At 34.4% G+C, this 8920-nt stretch overlaps 1 pseudogene; it reads right to left on the bottom strand.

The window, feature by feature from the left end:
- Nucleotides 1-8571: 8571 nt before the first annotated feature.
- On the bottom strand, nucleotides 8572-8676 carry LOC127485076 (U2 spliceosomal RNA; annotated as a pseudogene).
- Between the last annotated feature and the right edge of the window lie 244 nt (nucleotides 8677-8920).

Below are 8920 nucleotides of genomic sequence, written 5' to 3'. Positions count from 1 at the left end.
ATGTTTATTGGGGGTTCTATGTGCTTCCTGTACTTGGATGTCTCTTTCCTTCTCCTAACCTGGGAAGTTTTCTGCTAGTATCTCACTAAAACAGCCTTCTAATGCTTTCTCTCTTTCCATGCCTTCAGGAATTCCTGGAACCCGAGTGTTGGGTTTTTTAGTAGTATCCTGTTGATTCCCAACAATATTTTTTAGATTTCTAATTTCCTCTTCCTTTCTTTGGTTTGACTGTATACTTTCCTGTGCTCTGTCTTCTAAGTCTGATATTCTCTCTTCTATCTCACTGATTCTGTTTTTAAGGCTCTCAAATGTGTTTTTCATTTGTTCTGTTGAATTCTTCATTTCTTTTTGATTTATCTTCACTATCACAGTTTCATGTTCTACTAGTGGCTTAATTTCATTTTGATTCCTCGTTAATATTTCATTTTTACGAGAGAGATTTTCTTTCCTATCCAGTATGGATTTCTGTAGTACATGCACTGGTTTTTGATAACTTCTAAATGTTCTTATAAATTTTTAAAAGTCTGTATCTTGCATTTCTTCTGTCTCATCATCTTTATAATCTTGTATTGGAGTGTCATGTTCATTTGGGAGTGTCATGTTGTGTTCCTTGTTCTTGTTTCCTTGGTTTCTGCATTTGTTGTTTGGCATTGTAGAGATATTCTTTGGTTTCTTCTTCTTTTTTTTTTTCCTCACTGTGGTAGCTTTTCTCATTATACTATGACTCTAGATTAAGTGGTCTGTCTCCTTTTGGTGAATCTCTAGAGGCTTGTGGTGGGTGTGGCCAGAAAGCTCTGCTTAGTTCTTCAGGGTTAAGGTTCTGCCAAAAGTGACACACCCAGGTTTGGCGTGGTAAATCTTCTCTCTCTGTATTTTCCTTATTCATAAGGGAAGTAATTTCACTCATGTGAGCTCTTCTCCTTGATGGCATTCAGTGCCTGAGCGCTTTCCCCTGTGGGTAAAATTTCTGTGTGCTCTGTCCCAAGGACCATGCAATGGATCTGTGCAGTCCTCAGTGTTCCCTGATTTTGTTTTGCAAGTTCTAATCAATTCTTAAGCCCTGTGTAGTAATTTTTTAGTTTGGTTATTTCAGTTTTGAAGTCCAGTATTTCAATATGCTTTTTTAAATAATTTCAATTTCTTTATTGGTTTCCTCTATTTTATGAGACATTATCATTTTTATTTACATTGCTTTTTAACCATTATTTTCTTAAGTTTGTTTAACAGGTTTCTTGGATACTCCTCAGGAGTCTCAGCCTTGGGCAAATACACAGTCACCTTGTAATTACATGGTTGATCAAGTCTTTCTTTGACTATGTCTTCCCCTGATCTCTGTATAATCTATTTTATTTGGTATCAAACCCAGCTATTAATCTTCCCTAATTTTCCTCTGGTTTTCCCTATATTTTCAACAGTTCCCCAGATCACGCATTACTTTAGAGACAAATCAGTCATGCTTAAAATTTTTATTTATTGTTCAATTTTTTTATTGTTTTAACTGTTTTATTTAGTTAATAATGTATATATTTAATATATGCAATGCAGTTTTTGATATATGTTGACAAAATATTGATGATAGTGTTTGAGAGCCATCTTTGAGTATTTCTTTAACACCTGGAGTGTTCCCGTTAGCTGGTTCTCTTTGGTGTACCAATTGTGTCTTAAGAGAAGCTATTTCTTCAAATGGTTATACTTGAACTTTCTCGTACTCTGTTCAAATGAAGTCACTTCTTTTGGAGAGACCTTGAGCTTTCTTGTGAAAGCTTGGAAATATCAGAAAATCTCGGAAATATCTCAACATGTTATACATAGAAATGGTCATGTTTGCTTCTGGTTTCTTGTATGTCTTTTTGTGTAGTACATAGCCTATGTCAGAATAGGGGAGGACATGATTACAAACTTAGTATTCTGTTTTTAAGATTTTATTTATTTATTTGAGAGGCAGAGTTACAGACAGTGTGAGAGAAAGACAAAAAGAAAGGTCTTCTATCCACTGGTTCACTCCCCAAATGGTCACAGTGACCAGAGCTGAGCTGATCCAAAGCCAGGAGCCAGGAGCTTCCTCTGGGTCTCCCAAATGGGTGCAGGGGCCCAAGGACTTGGACCATCTTCCACTGCTTTCCCAGGCCATAGCAGAGAGCTGGGATCAGAAGAGGAGAAACTAGGACTAGAACGAGTGCACATATGGGATGCTGGAGCCACAGGCGGATGATTAGCCTACTGTACTTCAGTGCTGGCCCCCAAACTTGGTATTCTTAGACTGTCGTGACCTGCCATAGGTTTTGTATTTTAAGAGTGACAGCTGGTCGAAGAAGAAAACCCATGACCCTTAGGCTGCATTCACCAGGAATTTCACATATTCTATTCAATATGGAGGGTATTTGAAATGTTGGTAGCTTGTCCTGCATAATGAAATACAGAACTATGACTGAGTACTATGAATATAAGTAGCTCCTTATTAGTCATACCATTTAGCATTGCCTCCATTAAATTGAACTGGGGAATGGGAAAAGGTAAAAATATATCACTGTTGCAGTGCCACAGGCTGTACCTGATCTGATAGAACTTTAGTATATTTTGATTGAATTAATGGCTATTTGTTTACATATGAGATTTTTTCCCATAAGTTTTACTTGTTTTGCTATGATTTGGTTCAACAGTGCTCCTTACAGTGGCATCACAAAGATATAACTCAAGATAACTTAATTTTAAATTATTAGCTATATTAACTCACACAATTTTTAGTCTAACAAGTACCATGGTATGCTGTTGGTGTAATTCATTCCACATCTGAAGGACTGAAAACCATGGGAGCAATAATTCCTGTTTTGAATATCATGGCTTATTGACCAGGAGCACTGATGTTTGAGGGCAGGAGAAGATGGATTTCCAGACTCAATGAAAGAGGATATTTACTCTGCCTCCACTTTTTTTCCTATTCAGGCTTTAACACATTGGAATGATGGAGATTATGATGGTTACTCAATCTACTGATTCAAGTTTGAAACTTCCAAAAACACCCTACACATACAATATAGTGTTTTTGAAATTAAAATATATGTATTTATTTGTGTGACTGTGTGACTATGTGACTGTGTGTGTATGTGTGTGTGTGTGAGAGAGAGAGAGAGAGAGAGAGAGAGAGAGATACTATCCTTTGATTTACTCCTCAAATCCTGAAATACCCACAATGGCTGAGGTATGCCAGAACCAATGCCAGGAGTTATAAACTCAATCCAGGTCTCCCACATGAGTGGTAGGAAACAAATGCTTGAGCCATCACACTGCCTCTCAGAGTTTTCATTATGACAAAACCAGAATCAGGAGTTGCTGGTGGGTATTGAACCCAGGTGCTCCAATATTGGAAATGAGCATCTTGACTAGTATCATAACCATTAGATTATATTCCTGCCCTCAGAAATAATGTTATATCAGCTATCCAGTTATCCTTTAGTCTAGTCAAATTGGAGCATAAAATTAATCATCACATCAAACTTTAAAACTTTTATGTCACCCTTAGTAACTGTAGTATTTTATAGATCACTGTGCATGTAGATATAGAACTACAATTCTTTAGAACGTTTATATTATTAGTTTCTCAATATGAATATTCCCATTACTTTCTTTGGGAAAATCGAAGAATAAAATAACCAGAGCTCCATCATTTTATGATGTTATTATATAAACCCAAAGGCAAAATTGAGTGTCTAATATATGCAATTCTCAGCACTGTTTAGTGAAATCTAGAGGTGTAAATTATTTCAGCTGTTAAAGAGCTTTCAGTTCAGGGGATGGGGGAGAAATGTACTCTCTGGGGTGGGTAGCTGCCTCCATATTCATGATGGTTCCTTTCATATATCCTAATGATTTCACCCATTATATAACACTTCAGGACATTCATTTACTCTTCCTTGGGGAATTAGATAAGATGGGAATGAATGAAATATTTGTGAAGAATGAGTTGTAAATCCTTAGTCCAATTTCTTCCTCTTCTGCTTCTCTCTTTGTATCTTTGTATCTTAAATGCCAAATTAGAATATTTAGTTTAGAATATTATTAGTAGAGCTGAGACTGAAACCAGGCATTCCAAAATGTGTTGTGGACATCCAAAGCAACATCTTAACCCCTGTGTGAAATGTCTGCCCCTACAATCATTCTTTATTTGCTCAATGCAACTGGATTATAATCTGTTACTAGTCAAATATTCCTCTCATACATACAAAATCATCTAATACCTATGGTAGTAATTACATAAATATCTGTGAAAGATAGAATGTAGTGTCTAATTGTGGCAATATGCAACTATTATGTTGTTTGACTTACTGAGGTAAACTTAAAGATGTCACTGGACATTCTATCTTGCAGAATCACCCAACATGAACCAAGAAATGGTTGACATTTCAACTGCATTATAGTATCTAAAAAATAGACAAAGTTTACCCTATTCCATATTTTAAAATTTCTGCGTGACAGTTTTGTCTACTCTCTTCAAAGAAAAAATGATAAAATAGAGAATTATTCATTTCTTTTTTTTAAAGCCATGAAAGGAAACATTGTCCTCAAAGAGGAGCCACAATTTGATATATCAACTTTATGGAAAGAAACATTACCATTGCAGGGTGACATACTTGTTAGAAATATTCATAAATGGAAAAGAAATTTTGGTGAGGCTTTGGATTCTTGTTTTACATCCCACATTATACTAGCCCATCCTTGTGTGCTACTTCAGAAAGGAAGTAGAATACGCAGCTATTTATCATTTAGGCTGCAAATACGTTGCACTTTAGACTTTTTTTAAACTTTTATTTAATGAATATAAATTTCCAAAGTACGACTTATGGATTACAATGGCTTCCCCCCATATCGTCCCTCCCACCCACAACCCTCCCCTTTCCCACTCCCTCTCCCCTTCCATTCACATCAAGATTCATTTTCGATTATCTTAATATACAGAAGATCAGCTTAGTATACATTAAGAAAGGATTTCAACAGTTTGCTCCCACACAGAAACATAAAGTGAAAAATAATAGATGATTTTTTTTTAATGATGATGAAATCAGAGCAGACCTATTGTCATGTTTAATCCCAGTGAGAGTCAAGTTGGGAGTTGATAATTTTTTTTTTTTTTTACAGAGGATCAGTTTAGTATGCATTAAGTAAAGATTTCAACAGTTTGCACCCCCATAGAAACACAAAGTGAAATATATTGTTTGAGTACTCATTATAGCATGAAATCTCAATGCACAGCACATTAAGGACAGAAATCCTACATGAGGAGTAAGTGCACAGTGACTCCTGTTGTTGACTTTACCAATTGACACTCCTGTCTATGGCATCAGTAATCTCCCTATGCTCCAGTCATGAGTTTCCAAGGCTATGGAAGCCCTCTGAGTTCTCCGATTCTTATCTTGTTTAGACAAGGTCATAGTCAAAGTGGAGGTTCTCTCCTCCCTTCAGAGAAAGGTACCTCCTTCTTTGATGACCTGTTCTTTCCACTGGGATCTCACTCACAGAGATCTTTTGCCAGAGTGTCTTGGCTTTCCATGCCTGAAATACTCTCATGGGCTTTTCAGCCAGATCCGAATGCCTTTAGGGCTGATTCTGAGGCCAGAGTGCTATTTAGGACATCTGCCATTCTATGAGTCTGCTGAGTATCTCACTTCCCATGTTGGATCACTCTCCCCTTTATTTATTCTATCGGTTAATGTTAGCAGGTACTAGACATGTTTATGTGCTCCCTTTGACTCTTAGTCCTTTCATTATGATCAATTGTGAACTGAAATTGATCACTTGGAATAGTGAGATGGCATTGGTACATGCCACCTTGATGGGATTGAATTGGAATCCCCTGGTATGTTTCTAACTCTACCATTTGGGGCAAGTCAGCTTGAGCATGTCCCAAATTATACATCTCTTCCCTCTCTTATTCCCACTCTTATGTTTAACAGGGATCACATTTCAGTTAATTTTCAACACTTAAGAATAACTGTGTATTAATTACAGAATTAAACCAGTCATATTAAGTAGAACAGACAAAAAAACTACTAAGAGGGATAATGTATTAAGTTGTTCATTAACAGTCAGGGCTATGCTGATCAAGTCACCGTTTCTCCTAGTGTCCATTTCACTTCAACAGGTTTCCTTTTTGGAGTTCAGTCAGTTGTCACCGATCAGGGAGAACATATGGTATTTGTCCCTTTGGGACTGGCTTATTTCACTCAGCATGATGTGCACTTTAGACTTTTAAAGAGGTAGGTTGTGCCTGAGTTTTGTATAACTAACAAGAATGCGATATTACTGCTGTGTTCTTCTATTATTAAATCACATTAGCTAAAACACTCATTTTTTAATAGTTTAAAGTTTACTACCAGTTAGTGGACCAATAACCCTACAGAATATTCTCTTTATAAACTTAAATTGCAGAAGAATCATTCTATTTTTTAATTCAATAGATTCTTGTACTTTGGAATAGGAATATGTGCTTGACATATTCAAATAAATTATCACATTTTGAATTTAGGACACATAGAAAACTGAAAACTTCAAGCTATAACAAATTCTTTATACTACAGAAACTAGAAAAAATAAGTATAAATGAAAAAAATACTTCATTAAATAAATGTGTTTTCTATGTGTGACTTAAATATTTTTCTTATTGCATAGCCTGTGTCATTTTGGATTACTTAGCATCACTTGGTGTTGTGATCTGACTTTATGTTCCCCCAAATTCATATATTGAAGCTCCATCCTCCCAGTACCTCAGCATATGCCATGTTCAGATAGAGCATATAAAGAGGAAATAAGCTTGAATGAAATCATGTTGGAGAGCCATAATCCAAATGACCAGTGTCTTTATAAGTAACAGGAACTTGGACAGAGATTGGAGAAATGCATGTACACAGAGAAAAGAATGTGTGAGTAATCAATAAGATAGTAAACATCTGAGACACTGGAAGCTTCATAAAAAAAAAAAACAAACCTTTTGAGAACTTGATCTTGATTTTCTATCCTACAGAATTGATAACATAAATTTCTGGGCTTTAGGATTTCAATTTGTGGTATTTTGATACTGCGGCCATAGAAAACTAATGCAGTAATCTATGAGAAAACCATCCCAATGATTAGATTTCTGTAGGTTGTGACTTACACAAATAATTGACAAATGAATAATATCTAATAGAAGTAGTTGATAACTGGATATTGATAAAAAATATGTGAATGTGAAATCAGCAAGAGGCATACTAGGAATCTTTTGGCTTAATTCACCCAGTGTACCACCATATCAGTGCCTAATTTTACTCTTTTTCATTAGGTAGCCATTTATCTCACCATCAATTTGTTTAAAAAAATGGTTCTTTCCCCCTTTAAATGATCTTGTCAGACTTGTTGAATATCAACTGATTATATGTGCATTATTTCTCAAATTCCTAATCTATCCTTTTCTCTTATATATTTGCCCTAATGATATCACCTTGGGATGATTTTAATAACTTCAGCTTTGTAGTAAGTTTCAAAATTGGAAAATATGAATTTTTCAACATTATTCATCTATGTGAAGATTATTTTGGCTATCCCAAGGGTATTTGAAGATTCATTATAGGAATTTTGATAAGTATTATCTTGAATGTGTAGACCATTTTGGGTAGTATTAACATATTAACTATGTTATATCTTCCTATCCATGAATGTGAGATAATTTCCCTTTATTTACATATTTTAAAATTTACTTCAGCAATATTTTTAGAGCTCACTGTTCACTTTTTTTTTACCTATTTGATTATATTTATTGCTATATATTTTATTCTTTTGATGCTATTGTATGTGAAACTGTTTTCTTAATTTCCTTTTGAGCTTGTTAATTATTAGTATAAAGAAATGAAACCAATTTCTGTTGATGTTTATATTCTCCAACTTTGCAATATTTATTCTGTTGTCATTCTTATATCAAGAGATGTAATTGACATGTTGTTTTACAAAGAAGAGGAGGCAATAAAAAAGACAAAAAGTGATTATTCAAAATATTATGAGATATGGCTAGAGATATATATATTGGCTCCAAATCAAGTGGAATTATTAAATTGAGTGAAAGAGCAGATGATTTATGTGGCTAGAACAATGTACATTTGAATATTTGTTCTGATGCTATTTATTTATACTAATTTCCTATATAATTGTATTTATATAGATTATCATTTTTCCTAACATTTTAATTTAATTTTTATTATGAGGTTCTAGGTAAATGGTTTCCCCTTTGACTTTTCTGTTTTGTGCAAATTATTTCCCATCAGCACTTGTTTCAGTAGTTTGCATTCAACACAAATTCATGTACTTGAGGAAAAATAATGAATAAAATATTGGTAGTTCTTTTGGCACCATAAGGCTGGAATTTTCACACTACTCAAAGTGCACCTTATGTCCTCTTTAACCTTCTCCATCTTTCCTTTTACATTTCTTATATCTTTTTCACAAAGCTGATGGAAGATAGACATATAGTACATAATCAATTTGAATGTTTTTCCAATACACTACTTTAGGCTTTATTTGTGTCAGCATAAGCCTTCTTATATCTGCTAAGTTTCTTGAGAGCAAGAATAATATCCAAAACTTCTATGATAACTATTAAACTGATAAGAACAGATACTACACTTGATCTTAGCCTAAAGGCTGAGAAGCGATTCTGATAACTATTATATGAGCAGATATAATATATTGACCCTAAAATAGATATTTACGTACAGACCATTGAATAAATAAATTTGATCAATAATACCCAAGAGCTAAGGTGTCATGAATACAGGAGTCTAGTTTTTAGTAAGATGTCTGGTAACAAAAAGAACAAATTTTCTTTATGTATTTTATTGAAGTAACATTCCAAAGCAAGTGCAGTTTATTTAATATAAATTAAACATATTTTGGTTTT

Source organism: Oryctolagus cuniculus, chromosome X (genome assembly GCF_051225735.1).
Source record: "Oryctolagus cuniculus isolate XC-2025 breed Fujian yellow rabbit chromosome X, ASM5122573v1, whole genome shotgun sequence".
Classification (NCBI taxonomy): domain Eukaryota; kingdom Metazoa; phylum Chordata; class Mammalia; order Lagomorpha; family Leporidae; genus Oryctolagus; species Oryctolagus cuniculus.
This window is presented reverse-complemented; position numbering and strand designations above follow the sequence as displayed.